At 40.3% G+C, this 14,174-nt stretch overlaps 1 pseudogene; it reads right to left on the minus strand.

Moving 5' to 3' along the window:
• LOC129400130 (uncharacterized) overlaps positions 1-13,027 on the minus strand; it is a 30,159-nt pseudogene extending 17,132 nt beyond the window's left edge.
• Positions 13,028-14,174: the final 1,147 nt, after the last annotated feature.

The following is a 14,174-nucleotide window of genomic DNA, read 5'->3' on the forward strand; positions in this document are numbered from 1 at the left end:
CTACAAACTGAAGGAGTACTTTCCATTTTAGATATGCTGAAACTGAATATCTATTCTATAATAAAATTGAATTGAGGACTAGGAAAAAGTCAAAATATTTCATTATTTTACTTGGTTCCTCTTGACTGAGAACAAATTCTAAAAGTCATATACAGTTGGTGTAAAGAATATGAACTCTCAATTCATATACCTCCGGATCAAGATTCACAGCTTTGCTTCAAGTTTTGGGGGCTGGAACAAAGTATAGCAGGTAGGGCGTTTGCATTGCATGTGGCCAACACGGGTTCAATTCCCAATATCCCATATGGCTGCCCCATCCCATATAGCCATCCCAGCAACGCTACAAGTAATTCCTGAGTGCAGATCCAGGAGTAACCCCTGTGCATTGCTGGGTGTGACCCAAAAAGGAAATAAAAAACTTTGCTTCAAGTTTTAACTTCAAGGAGCTTAAATTTTAGTTGGAGCTTCCTCGTCTGCATACTAAGGATTATATCTAAATTATCATTATTGTAAACATTAGATAATATTGTTGCATATTTTTCTATCCATGTTATTACATGTAGCTCCTATTAGTTCATTTTAACTTCTGTAATGTATTTTCTACTTTGAATGAATCCAATGTATGTTTATCTACTTCTGAATTGTTGTACCCTTAAGTATAATTGCTGGCTAATAGAGTTTATTTACAGATTCATTTCAAGAGATATTTGCAAAATTCTTCTCTTCCCACCCAGAACTTTTATGATTATTTTTACTCTCATCAGCAGTTTCTGAGTTACCTTGGATATTTCTGACATTTATATGATTGAATTATAAAACTAATATAATCTTATATTATTGAAATTATATTTAATTTTTATTAAGATTCCCAAATTAGTAATAATGTTGAGCATCTTTACTTATCAACATAATTTATTTCTCTTTACTATGAATTTATTGTTCATGTATCTCTTGCTTTTCATTCCATAAACTCTTGCTTTGTAATAAATACAACCTCTATTTATTTATAGTTATTGGAATATATTCCTCTATGTGGTTTGTCTTTAAATTTAATTTGCAGCTTCTTTTTCTTATTTTGTCTTTGTGTCACATTTGATAATCTCAGGTCTTACTCCAGGGTCTCTGCACTCACTCCTGGTGGGGCTCAGTGAACCATATGTGCTAGGGATCAAACCAGGCTTGATTACTTTCAAGGCAAGCACTCTATCTACTCTGTAGTATTACTTCTCTGGTCCATCATTTGTAGCATCTTGTACAGACTTCTCAGTATTGGTATATTCACATTTATATATTGTTTCTCTTGTGGACATGGTTTTGCAATATATGCATTTAGAGTCTCCCATACCAGTAAATGGTCAATTCCCGCTCTCCTTAACTTTTCATTTGCCACATTGAAAGAGGAAGCCTCAGTTTCCCCTTGCCAACAAGAAGGTAGTCCACAGTTACCCCTTGCAAGCAGTTCCATTTTCCCAATCCATCTACCACACCTCTTCCCCAAGACCCTCTCTTTAATATTTCTGGAGTTCCCCAGGACCCTATTCTTCTGTCTCAGAGCTAGGACTCACAAGACAAAGATAATGAACAATACCTGAGGCAGGTGACCAGAAAGACAAACAATCCAGCCACGCTGTGTATCCCCCTTCATTCTCTGTAGCACAATGACCTGGTTTTCCTATTAAAATCTCACAAAAGGAACCACAGTTCACTTAGCTCTATAGTAAGTTCCTCCTCACTTGGGGCACTCATTTTCATTTCTCTTCTACTTTCAAATAAACTTTTCAACTTTCCAACTCTGAGTCTGAGCATCCTTATTATTCAATACTTGCATTCTTGAAAATATTGAAGAACCTGGGAATCATGAACAAAAACAGAGACCAGCCACCATTGCTTCTGCATCTCCTGCAGCAGCATTCTCTAATACTTTACTTCCAATCAGCTAAAAGAACTCTCTTGGATTTAGTTTCCAAAATAAACAAGAATTGTGCTTTGGGTGTGATGTGTGAGTCTCTAGATTTCATCTTCACTATCACAAGCCACCACCATACATATTGTTACTGCATGTAGATACTGGTCCCGAGCACTATTGGGAGTAATGCAAAAGTAAAAATCATCTGAAAACCATTGGGTGCCTCAGATAAGTCCTTCAGAGAGGAAGTTTTTGTATCATGTAAATACAAATAATACTCAGGGAGATAAACAGTGAAAAACAGCAACAGAAAAAAATCTGAAACAGACCTACAATTGAGGTATCAACTGGAAATCAATATATATATGTATATATATGTTGAGCATGTACACATATAAATTATATTACATATATAATTTTGCAGTAAAATTTAATAATAATTGGCTTGTGTTGTTTTTTTCATGTTCCATTGAGATATAATAATTCATCAGTTTCTGACTATTTTTTTGCTTTTCGGGTCACACTGGCGATGCTTGGAGGTTACTCCTGGATCTGCACTCAGGAATCATTCCTGCCAGTGCTCGGGGGACCATATGAGATGCCAAGGATAGAACCCCAGTCGGTCATACAAGGCAAATGCCCTACCCACTGTACTATTGCTCCAGCCCCTGAATTCACTTTCAATTTCTACTGAAGTACACCATTTGAAACTATGGCTCAGAGTAGTTACACCTTGGAATTATATAAAATTTATAAGAAAAAATGCTTTATAAGTTCTAGGAGAGGTACCTAAAATTAAATCAATAGTGTCTCACTGTCTCACCTTAACACCTGAATCATTGTCTTGCCTAAATGATTTATCTTCATGGGATCTGTTATTCTAAATCTTCCTTAAAAAATGTCTTTTTCTCACAGATCTTCACATTGAAGTCCAAGATCATGGTGGCAGCAAATTTGGATTTTTTAAAGGTGTCTCTTTATTTGGCTTGCAGATGACCTTCTTGCTTTACCCTGAGGTGACATTTTCCTAAAGCCAATCAGACTGGCACATTTGATCTCCATCCAGCGGCACTCATTTGAGGAGAATGAGACAAACACATAAGGAAACAAGCACACAAGGACTATCTAAGCTTTAATATCTCTTGAAAAACCCTCAATGATGTCACAAATTGGCCATTTACTCAATACAATATCTCACCCTCCCCCACAGGGCTCCCAACAGCTGAGCCATCATTTATGTTGACAGAGACCTTAAGGACAGCAGTGAGCACATCAACATTTAACAAGAACTAACAGCAAAACAGGAGCAGGCAGAAGTAAATTACATAGTAAAATTGTGGCAGTTTCCTATTTTTTAACCTTTTTTAATTTAATTTTTATTTTATCACCATGAGATAGTTGCAAAGCTGTCTTGATTGAGTTTCAGTCATACAATAATTGAACACCCTCCTTCCACCAGTGCTCATTTCCACCACCAATGACTCCATTATACCTGCTGCTACCACACCCCATCCCACCCCCTGCCTAGCTTCCTATTTTTGACTCTATTGCCCACTACCATTAGAAGAACCTAAACTTTTGTTCTATTCCATCCCCTATGGTCTTGCAAGCACATTGTGTGGAGGAGTTCAGGGTTTAACTCCTAGCTCTGCATTCAGCAATTAATCCTGGCAGTGCCCAGGAGACCATATGATATGTTGGATATGGGAACTCCAGGCAGCTTCATGCAAGGAAAGCACCTTACCTGCTGTATTATTTTTCCATCCCTGGCACATTTGTGTGTGTGTCTTTATTTTATTTTATATCTTTACAAAAGCACCATAATGCCAAAGTTATTCATGGTTGAGTTTTCAATATACAATATTGCAACCTCAATCCCACCACCAGTGTTAACTTCCTTCCATCAGTGTTCCCAGATTTCCTCCGATACCCCCACCCACACCCCACCTCCAGGTTCCCTTCTAAATTGCATTGTTCATATTTGGGTCTCTTGATGTTGGTGTCGTTGACTCTGTGGTTTGGAAAGTAGGACCTAGCATTCCTGAACTACCTTTATACCTGACTCCCCTGACTTGGCCCTTGTCACTTCTCATCTGTCTCTCCTCTCCCTCCCCTACACTCTTTATTTCCTTCTCCCCAGAGTAAGGGGCCTGGGTAGATCTGCCTACCCCCTACCTTAAAACATTGAAGAAGAATAAATTCAGTCTGTGTGCCTTTATTACATTCTGAAGATACTAAACCATTTTGGCCAGGGAAATGTGTCAAACTTGTGGTTATTGTTAGGGGAATTTTCTGTGTGTGTGGTGTTTAGGTGTCTCTTGCTCTTTGGATAATGCCATGCCTATTTGATTAGGATCCTACTCTCTCATGGCCCTGTTTTAAAGGTTTTATCACTAAATACACTTCTGTAGGGCAACATTGGTTTCTGCTTTCTCCTCTGCCACAAAGAGTTTAGGTTTTTCGGGTGATACCCATCACAGTGCTCCTGAAGCACCTCCATTCCTCTGTGTTTATTGGAAGGTAGCTCTAAACATTTTAGAATAACATTGGTATGTCCTATTCTCTTTGCCACAGGGAGCTCAGATTTATTTGGTTACACCCATCATAGTGTTCCCTAGTCAATCCCATTGCTTTGCTTATCTGTAAACTCTTCTCTATGCTCTCTTCCCCAAATGGTCTATCACCTTTTCCCCTAATCAGATTTTGTTAACTCGTAAGGTAAGATCCTTGTAAGAATACTTGACTTTTATTAATGTATTGCCTTTTTCCTCTCCTTATGTCTTTTGAATAGGTTACTTTAAAGCAATGTCCTTTTTGTATACACACAGGAAGACAGTTAATATAATGCTTTTGTAACTTGAGAGTTAGTTGACTCTGAAAAATATGCTTTCTCAACCTAAGCCTCAGTTGCCCTTAGTCCTTAGCACCCCAAAAGCAGGGTCCTGATGAGGGACTGAATGGACCCAGAGCAATCTGTGAGCTACACTGGCATCGAAATAGGCCAGGCCAAAGTGCTACAATACTTAACTATAAATTAAGAGCATGGTCATGGACAAATGCTGTCATGATCCAAAAAGTACAACAAGATTAGGACCCTGCTAGTGTTAGAAAAGACTAATCTGTCCTGAGAAATGTAGTCTGAGATCTATAGTGGAGAGCCCCAGGAGAGCAAAAGCACACAGGTTAGGGCATTTGCCTTACAAAAGGCAAAATTTGTCCATACAAAATGACTAACGTTATGAATGTATGCTTGTTGGACTAAGGTAGGGAGAAACACACCCATAATTGCAATTTCAGTCTTTTCTTTAAAATTTTATTGAATCACCATGAGATAGTTACAAGCTTTCATGTTTGGGTTACAATCACACAATGATCATGCACCCATCCCTCCACCAGTGCACATTCCCCACCATCAATATCCCCAGTATTTCAATATTGGGAGAGTCATCTTGCTCGATGACTCAAGGGAAGGAAGTTACCCCCCATGTTGAATGTATGACCACACCTATGTGTAAGCCCCAACCTCTCATGTTTTGGGATTTAATTAAGGCGGTTAAGAGTCAGCTAGGGGGGCAGAAGGAGATTGAAGTGGGATCCAGAAGGAGAATGAAGTAGCATGGGGGAAGAAGAAGCAGAAGGGGAATCAGAGGAGAATAGAGAGGAGGCTGGAATAAATGGCAGTTGAGACCAATCAGCCTGGCCCTCTTTCTTTCCTTCACCTGCCCATCTTCATTGACCTCCTCGTGATGGGAAAAGCAGTGTGAGACTACTGTGTGCAAGTGGTCCAAGAGAAAGTGAGCAGTGCGGCCATTTAGTAAATACACACTCTCTTTCCTCTCCTTTTACTTCTCCCTCTCTCTCTCCCTTTTGCTCTTCTTCCTCCTCCTTCTCCTCCTCCTCTTCTTCTCTTCCTCTTCCTCTTCCTTCTCCTCCTCCTACTTTTCTCTCCATTTGCAATATTTTAAAATATGTTTTTCCAACCTACACTATTTATAAAGATAAATTAGCAGTTACTCACTGTTTTTTTCTGAAGACTTTCTTCAATTTGTTTAAGTAGTTTCTATCAGATGTGAAACTCATTCCTTGCATTAAACAAAGCACATTAAATACTTAATGTTATTTCTGTTTTCCTGGAAAATTCCTGATTTTTATAGATGGCAAATCATATTGATTGATTTTCTAGTGTTAAACATCTTCACATTTATGAGAAAAATCTTAATTCTGTCAGTAGAAATAAAATATATATCGTCTGTTTCAATAATAAAAGTAGCAGCAAACAAGTAATGAAACATGAAATGTCCTTTTAATTTTAATATTTGCACTACAAATAGTATTATAAATAAGTTGTTAATATCTTAGTGTGTCTTTGCACACATATACATAAATTCTAATACCATAATAGTGTGATATCCTAACATATAAATATTTAAGTATTATACTTTAAGCTGCAGAGTCTCTTGCACGGGCACTTGGCTGCTTTCAATGTGGCCTCTCGGAGACGGTGGGTTGAGTTTCCCTTCCCTCCCCAGCAGAGCCCTGGCAGCCAAAGACCTCTGGAACCCAGCCAAGCCATGCTCAAAGCCCCTCTCCACAGGTTCAGATGAGCCTCAAGCATGAAGGAACCGGCAGAGGAATCCAGGTGTGCGGGACCCAAGGCTGAGATCTCCAAGCCTGCTTGGCTTGGGACTGGGCCTCTTCCGCCCAAATCCCTCATTTTCCAGTAGCTAGGAGGTCACACAGAGAAACTGCCCCTGGCGCTGTGTAATCTCATCAATGGCCAACATCCAGAAACTCTAAAACCAAGCTCCCAGAAGTGGCCGTGCGATATCTTATAGCCTAGTTCTCCCTCTCGGAGAACCTGCAGGCTACCGAATCTTTCCTGCCCTCATGAGAGAGCCTGTCAAGCTCCCTATGGCGTATTCATATGCCCAAACCAGTAACAATGATGAGTCTCATTCCCCTGACCCTAAAAGAGCTTCCAATGAAGCACCGTTGTGAAGGACGAGTAAAATCTCAGGGCTAGGATGAATGGAGATGTTACTGAAACCACTCGAGAAAATCGATGATCAACGGGATGATGATGATGATACATGAAGCTATAAAATAAAATTTGTGTAATGCAACTCAACTGGTACTGGGTAAGAAATGCATAGTACTAAACAGATGGATTGTCATACAATAAATTATTAAAACAACCAACCAATTTAAGACACTACATAAAAAATAGCACATTCAAATGAAAGAAGTCGAAGCTAAGAAGTAATGATGATAAATGAGTGAAAAATTAAGTAGGAAAAAGCAGTAACCAAATATGTACTCATAAGAAAGACATTTTTACAAATATAATCAATTATTAAAGAAAATAGAAGGAAAAAAGCAAATTGAATACATTTCTACAAAATTTACATGCATAAAAGATTTTTTATAGCAAAGAGTACAATCATTTAAGATAATCAAACTGCAACAGAAAATGTTTCCACCTAAAGAGGCATTTTAGTTAAAGTAAAAGGGAATGACACAATTTTTATTCTGTGTCCCCTAAATGAATTAAGTGAAAGTGATGACCTTCATCAATTGTTAGAATCTACACAAAAAGATACAATAAGAAATTACTGGGGCCGGAGCGATAGCACAGCGGGTAGGGCGTTTGCCTTGCACGCGGCCGACCCAGGTTCGATCCCCGGCATCCCATATGGTCCCCCAAGCACTGCCAGGAGTAATTCCTGAGTGCAAAGCCAGGAGTAACCCCCTGAGCATCGCTGGGTGTGACCCAAAAAGCAAAAAAAAAAAATTACTTACCTCTTCATGGAAGAACACAGTATCACAAATGGACATAGTTTATTAGTAGGAAGAGTGGAAAGAACAGAAATTTGTTTAAACTCTACTCCTAACTACCCATTTAAAAATACATAGGCTACCAAAGAGCTTATTCAAGAATACTATAGTACTAAAATATGCAAATTGCAGACTGTAGGAAATAGATTGAGGAGGAGAGAAACTGGAGACATTCGTTGTAAGAAATTTACACTGATGATGAGATAGATGTTGGAACATTGTACGACTGAAATTCAATCACAAACAACTTTGTAACTGCCATAGAAAGATTGCACTCATCTGTGGAATATAAAATAACAGAGTTAGTATAGTATAAAGTATAGTTAGTATAAAATACTAACACCCAAGAGTTGTAGAGATAAGGATCAGGAGGTCTGCCCGGCAGCTTGGAAACTGGCCACACATGCTGGGGAAAAGGCAGCTCAGATAGAGAAGGGAACACCAAGTAGAGGATGTCAGGAGGAACCATTCTGGTTGGAATATGCGAACTAAAAGTAGACTATAAACTGAACATGAAGGCCACTCAATACCTCTATTGCAAGCTACAACACCAAAAAGGAGAAAGAACGAAAGGGAATGCCCTGCTGCAGAGGCAAGGTTTGGTATTCGGGGATAGGGTGGGGGTAGTGAGAGGGATGCTGGGATCATTGGTGGAGGTGAATGGGCACTGGTGGAGGGATGGGTAAACGATCACTGTATGAGTAAAATGCAAACACAAAAGTTCATAAGTTTGTAACTGTACATCACAGTGATTCACTAATAAAAATTAAAAAAACAATTTTGTAACTGTGTATCTCACTATGAGCCAATAAAAAATAGACTAAACAATCTGAATAAAGCATGTTGTGGAGCTAGGGAGATAATACAGGGGTTAAGTCATGCATTTTGCATGCAACTCACCCCAATTTGATCCCTAGCACCCTCAGGCATGATCACTTAGTTCAGAATCAGGAGGAAGCCCAAGACACCATTGAGTGTTACCTAAAAATGAAAAAATAAAATATATAAAAATAAACAAGCAAAAGAGCATAATATATAAGCCATATACAGATATATCAAGGAAATTATTTTAAAGTATTGTACTATCAGTTAAGTGTGAAAAATAACTGAATATATGACCATACTGACTTGTTTTTCAGATAATAATAGGATTAAAATTATGTGGGATTAAAAGAGACAAGCATACTTCCAGTATCATTTGTATCACTTGTTATCCCTTTGATCTTTGATTTGCTCGAGAGGGTGCCAGTAACGTCTCCATTTGTCCCTGCTGTATGCTAGTGTATCCTAATGGTATCTGCTCTCTCGAGGAACAGGAAAATACTGAAACCGTTCATTCAGGATTTTGACGAAGTCTGCCCATCTTGTAGGTGGGCAGCCACGCCCATCGCGCTTTGCAGCCGTGTGACAAACAATAAGACACTTAATACTCATTTTCCATAATTTTCTCTCCATATTTGATGGGGTTCAAATATGGTTTGAACCATGGGAACACCTGTAAGGGCGATTGGAGGCCACCCTAAAAGTGTCCATCCCTCTCGGAGAGCCCGGAAACCTACCCACGGTGTATTCAATATGCCATAAACAGTAACAACAATGGGCCTCATTTTCCTGACACCAAAAGAGCCCTCAATTCGGCAACGTTAAGAAGAATGAGCAAGGAGAGGCTAATAAAATCTCAGGGATGAACTAGACTGCCAAAATGAAGAAAGATTAAAATGATTGTCTATATATTCAACGAACATACACTGGCTTTGGAAACATCCATTGAGGATTTGATGGTGCAAGCGCAGAAGATCAAGTATGACATTATAGGCCTGACGGAAGTGAGAAGGCATCGATCATAACACACTGTTTTCGACACTGAAGAACTGTTCCCCAAAACATGTGACAACAGAGGCGTTGGTGGAGTCGGTGTCCTTGTCAACACAAACTTATCCATGAGCATTGATTCATTCGAATTCTAACAACACGAATTGGATGATTACGCTTGAATAGATGTGGCTCTCCGCCAGCAGTTTCCATCTTCGTCGTCTATGCACCAACATCCAACTACGATGAAGAAGAAATATTTCCTGCAGTAATGCATGATAAAGCAAGGAAGTTCCTGGTTCAGAGTGGGTGGAGAATGGGGATAATTTTTATACTGAGTGTAAAGCACATTGTGTTCATTATACCATGTTTTCTATTGGGTATTCTTCATTGTCACTTGTCACTTGTCATCACGTTGATCTTCTATTTGCTTGAGCGGATGCCAGTAATGTCTCCATTTGTCCCTGTCATGTGCTAATGTAGCCCAGTGGTATCTTCTAGCTCCAGGAACATGAAGAGCCTCAAACAGTTTGTTCACGGTTTTGACAAAGAAGTCTGTCCATCTCATTGGTGGGCAGCCACGCAGTCTTTTCATGTCCCATGGAATCCAGTTGGTAACAGCTCTAGTCCAGTGGTCGTCTCTAAATCACATTACATGTCTGTCCCATCTGATTTTTGACGACTTGAAAACAAGACAGCTTCCCTGATTTTTGACCGTCGATGGACATTGGAACTCCGGATTCCTTCTCTCACTTGAGTGAAACGTGATACTCCAAGGATAGCTCTTTCAATTCATCATTGGGATAATCTGAATAGCATTCTCATCCTGTTTTCATAGGTTCCAGGTCTCTGATGCCTATGTTAGTGCAGGAAGAATGGTGGAGTCTAAAAGATGTGTCTAGAGCCAGAGGTTCTTCATCCTATTAACCACTTCTTCGACACTCTTGAAGGCGTTCCATGCTGCTCTCTTCTTCCTGCGCAGTTCAGGTGCCAGGGCGTTGTCATGTTGAGTTCTCTACTAAGTACACATAACTGCTGCATTCAGAGATGTTCGTTCCATTGAGAGCAAATGCAACATCAGGCATATGTTAGTGCAGGAAGAACGGTGGATTAGAAAAGATATGCCCAGAGCCAGAGGTTCTTTGTTCTATTAACCAGTTCTTCAACACTCTTGAAGGCCTTCAATGCTGCTCTCTTCCTCCTGTGCAGTTCTGGCACCAAGTCATCCCTCATGTTGACTTCTAGACCCAGGTAAAAATAGATGCTGCATTCAGAGATGTTCATTCCATTGAGGGCAAATGGAACATCAGGGACTATTTCATTTTTCACAAACCTTGTTTTGGTGAGATTCAGCTGCAATCCGACCTTTCCACACTCGCAGTCAAAGTGGGCCAGACTTGTGCCACGTGGCTAATAATTGATGTTATTAGAACAATGTCATCAGAGAAGCGGAGGTAGTGTAATTGCCGACCGTCTATCTTCACTCCCATTCCTTCCCATTCCAATCTTCGCATGACGTTCTCGACGGTGGCTCTGAAAAGTTTCAGTGAAATGGTATCACCCTGCTGAGCCCCTCTCTTTGCGTAAATTGTCACTTTCTTGTAGAATGGTGAGATCCTGGTGGTGAATTCATAATACAGCTCTCGGAGGACCTTGATGTATTGAGTTTGATCACCCTGTTTTTCTAGGCCTTTGAAGACCACTTTAGTCTCAACAGAATCAGAGGCCTTATTTAAATCAATGAACGTTAGACAGAGTGGCATCTTGAACTCTTGAGAAACTTCAGTGAGCTTGGTCACTGTGTGGATATGGTTGATTGTGCTGAATTCTTTTCAGAACACGGCTTAGTCGCATGGTTGTCCTTCATCTAGTGTTCTGCCTATCTTATTCAGGATGACTCAAGTGAACAACTTATAGATGACAGACAACAGGCAGATTGGACGATAGTTGCCGATGTCATGGATGTCTCCCTTCTTGTACAACAGAACAGACCTGCTGGTTTTCCATTGGGACGGAAACTTGCATATGGACGAGTACGTTGTGAAGAGCCAATTAAGTGTATTGACGAGTTCTGGCGGCAGATTCTTCAGGTGTTTGGGTCTGACTTTGTCTGGACCAGGTGCTGTATGCATCTTTCCAAGGAAATGGCCTGTCGAATTTCGGAAGGGAGGAATTGGAAACAACATATCCATCCTGTGGAATTTGGTATGTGGGCAGGTGGATGTAACTGTCAAAGAAAGCCGAGTAGAAGTCATGAATAATCCTCTCCATTGCCCTTCTGAATGATGTTGATAGATCCATCAGGACCTTGGAAGGCCTGGTCTTGATCTTGTAGTTGGAGAAGGACAGGCGAGCATTGTGAATAATTTTGTCGGCTTCTGCCACATCGGCCAACACTGCTGCTCTTCTCTCTTTGAGGTCTTCCTTTATCGATTCTCTGCACAGCTTTGCAAGTTTGGATATTAGCTTGTGATTGCCTGGGGCTCGTGCCAAATCATGTTGGCAAGTGAGCTTGAAAGTTTCCAAAGACAGACGTCTGTTTGTGGCTTACCCACTCTCAGCATTCTTTGCACAGTCAGGGGGGTGCTGAACCAGTCAATTGTATTCCTTGTTGATGCTGTCAATGACGGCATCTTCCCACCTTGTTGCAATAGCGCCAAAGAGCTCCCAGTTGGTGATCATTCTGGGAGTTCTCTTCTTAAACTTAAACTTTGCAGGCTTCTCCCAGTACTGTGAAGTAGAATTTTGCAAGAAGGAGACGGTGGTCCGTTCCCATTTTGAATTTCCAGACAATAGCGACATTGGTCAGACAAAATCTTTGATTGAATATGATGTGGTCAATTTCATTGTGGAACTGTCCACTGGGAGACTTTCATGTCCAATGTTTAGATTCGGCCTTCTGGAACTGTGAGTTACCATGGATGATCTTGGTCGACATGATGAACTCAGACAGTCTCTCACCCTGTTTATTCCATTCTAGGCCATGGGTCCCAATATGGAGTTCTTTGGGTGACCTTTTCGGTCTTATCTTGGCAATAAAAATCACTGACAACGATCTTGTAGTAGGTATGGTCTTCTTTATAGAACTTGTCCAGCCTCATGTAGAAGTTCTCAATTTCTTCTTCATCATAGTTGGATGTTGGTGCGTAGAGGACAAAGATAGAAACTGCCGGCAATGAGCCACACCTATTTAAGCATAATTTTCTGATTTGCGTTGTTAAGGGTTCAACTGAATCAATGTTCATGGCCAAGTTCATGTTGACAAGGACACTGGCCCTCGATGCCTCTACTGTTGCATGTTCCGAGGAAAAGTTTTTCTCCAGTGTCAAAAATGGTGTGATGTGATTGATGCCTTCTCATTTCGGTCAGACCAATGATGCTGTACTTGATCTTCTGCGCTTGCATCATCAGGTCCTTGATGGATGCTTCCGATGCTAGTGTACGTGCATTGAAAGTACAGACAGTCATTTTGGTTCTTCTTCATTTTGGCAGTCTAGTTCATCCCTGTGATTTTTTTCAGCCTCTCCTTCCTCATCCTTCTTAACGCTGCCTTTTTGGGGGCTCTTTATGTGTCAGGTGACTGAGGCCCATTGTTGTTACTGTTTTTGGCATATGAATACACCGAATACACCACGGTTAGCTTGTCAGGCTCTGCTGTCTGGGCAGGGTATTCTCGTTAGCTTTTTGGGCATTCCGAGGCGAATGGAGGCTTTTAGGGCAGCCTCCAATTGCCATTACAAGTGTTCCCATGTTTTACAACATATTTGAATGCCATCATATATGGTGGGGAAATTATGGAAAATGGGTATTAATGTCTTATAGTGTGTCTGGAAAGCTGCCTGGATTGTGGCGGTGGCATGGTAGTGAAGGTAGTGAGGTCAGCTGATTAGGTATTTATCTGGCGCTGGTAGGGTGAGTCATCTGGGTTTGATCCCTGGGGCACCGGAGATTGGAGGAGGCAGACAGAGGATCTTGTTTCTGGTCTCGTTGAGCCCAGAGTCCAAGGTTAAAAATTTCTGCTTTACCTGGTTCTGTGGGACTTCACTCATGTGTGAGGTTTGGCCTGAATGTCCGGAAAGCAGCCTGGTGTGTGGCAGTAGCTGGGTAGTGGAGGTCTTCATTAGTTTTCCTGAAACATATCATGCTATTAAATATGAATGCTAATTGAAATTAACTATTATTTTTTCTTTTATTTCTTTTGGGGGAGCACCCTGGTGATGCGTTGGGTTTATTCCTGACTCTGCACTCAGAAAATTACTCCTGACAGTGCTCAGAGGACCATATGCGATACCAGGGATCGAATTCAGGTCTGCTGTGTGCAAGAATATTGCCCTATTCAATCTGCTATCATTCTGGCCTCTGAAATGAACTACTTCTTAGAAAATCAACAAAATGATTCACAAAAATAAATTTTAATGAAATTGTTCAAATGAAAACTTTATTTGAATTTCAATTACTCTCAAATATCCGGATATTTTTAGAGGTTATTTATATCAAACTGCAGGGATAATAAATGACTAGAATTTGTAAACTATTATTAAAAAACCCAAAATACTACTTTTTAATTCAACTCACTTTTTTTCAACATGCTCTCCTGAAATCTAATATCAAGTAAGAACCT

This window comes from Sorex araneus, chromosome X, assembly GCF_027595985.1.
Source record: "Sorex araneus isolate mSorAra2 chromosome X, mSorAra2.pri, whole genome shotgun sequence".
In the NCBI taxonomy this organism is placed as follows: Eukaryota; Metazoa; Chordata; class Mammalia; order Eulipotyphla; family Soricidae; genus Sorex; species Sorex araneus.